Source organism: Penaeus japonicus, unplaced genomic scaffold (genome assembly GCF_977035675.1).
Source record: "Penaeus japonicus unplaced genomic scaffold, GWHDUDI00000001_assembly GWHDUDI00000021, whole genome shotgun sequence".
Classification (NCBI taxonomy): Eukaryota; Metazoa; Arthropoda; class Malacostraca; order Decapoda; family Penaeidae; genus Penaeus; species Penaeus japonicus.
Window position 1 is genome coordinate 982,937 of NW_028234423.1, and position 1,992 is coordinate 984,928.

Sequence of the window (1,992 nt, forward strand, 5' to 3'; positions counted from 1 at the left end):
TATCAGAGGAGGAAAAAAAAAACACCAACCTTTTCTTTTTGTCTTTCTTTTCTCTCATAACAATCCTTTATTCTTTCAATATTGATCAATCTTTCTCTTTTTGTCTTTCGTTCTACCTCGTTTCCCTCTGATAATACGAAATACGAGTCCGTGTGATGGTTGATTATGCCGAATTATTTAATCATATCAACAGGTAATTCTGTTACTGGGACTAATGACAGTAATTAACTCTTATTAAAGTGTTATTCCTTGCAATGACCAATTTGCAATGGAATTCATCCTGTCATTTAAATGATAGGCACTTTGTAACTATACAGGATTATATAACGCAGTTATATAGATATATAGATAATAGATATAGTGCTTTGCCTATACTTTTTTCTTGTTTTTCTTGTTTGTTGTGTGTGAGGGAGAGAGAGAGAGAGAGAGAGAGTGAGTGAGTGATTGAGAGAGAGATAGATGGAGAGAGTGAGAGAGAGAGGGGGGGTGAGAGAGGGAGAGAGAGAGAGAGTGAGAAAGAGAGAGAGTGTGTGTGAGAGAGAGCGAGGGGGGGGGGGAGAGAGAGAGAGAGAAGGGGGGACGGAGAGAGTGAGAGAGAGAGAGACAGAGACAGAGAGAGTAAGAGACAGAGAGTGAGAGAGAGAGAGAGAGAGAGTGAAAGAGAGAGAGAGAGAGAAAGAGTGTGAGAGAGAGAAAGTGAGAGAGAGAGAGAGAAAGAAGGAGATCACTGCGCAAGCAAAGCAAGAAGAAAGTTTGACTCAAAGGAAAAAGCAAGAAAACATGTTAAAAATCAAGCCTACAGCAAAACCATTTGAAAGAGTATGCGCTACAAAGACACGATTCAAAGCAAGAGAACTTGAAAAAAGAAAGAAACAGGCACACACACACAGACACACACGCATACACACACAGACACACACGCATACACACACATACGGACATACACACACAGACACACTCACACACAGACACACACGCATACACACACACATGGACATACACACACACAGACACACTCACACAGACACAAACACACACACACACACACAGATGCACACGCACACACAAGTTTAATGGAAATAAAAATAAATGAAAAAAAAAATACAAAAGTATATGAACCAAAAAATAATAATGTTTTTCATCGTGCAAATGAGACATTCATTTTGTAATTAATTCACAAATGAATAGTGCTAAAAAAAATAAAATGATTAAAAAATAAAAAAATGAAAAAAATGATAATAATAATATTAATAATAATAACAATAATGATGAAAATAATAATAATAATAATAATAAATAAATAAATAAGTAAATAAATAAATAAAATATAAAGTAAGAATTAAAAAAAAAAGACCATGACAAAAAAAGGACTAAATTAGTAACATATACCATAATTATCACAATGTTCATAATTATACAATAGCTTTTAAGCGCATATACGAAAATGAATTATCGAAAATTCACTTCAACAGAGAGAAAGAAAAACAAACAAATCAAACTCGAAAAGCGTTACAAAGAACTTACACAAAGAAAAAAAAAAGTAGAAAAAATTGAATTGATAGTCATAGAAATTCTTATGATTAAGTAGTCTAATGTAGTTTTACGAACATAGTGTGATGTGTTTAGCTTCTGTGCATTAAGTAAATCTTCATTATTATTATCATTATATTATGATTGTTATTTTTTGTCGTTGTTGTCGTTATCAGTATTATTATCATTATCAGTATAATCTAAAATAGTATTAGTAGTAGCCGTAGTACTTAAAACAATAATAGTAGCAGTTGTTATTGTAACAATAGTAATAGGAAGAGGAGGAGGGCGAGGAAGGGGAGGAGGAGGAGGAGGAGGAGGAGAGGGAGGAGGAGGAGGAGGAGGGCGAGGAAGGGGAGGACGAGGAGGAGAAGGGGGAGGAGAGCGAGGAAGGGGAGGAGGAGGGGAAGGAGGGGGAGGAAGAGGAAGAGCAGGAAAAGGAGGTGAAGGGGGAGGAGAGCG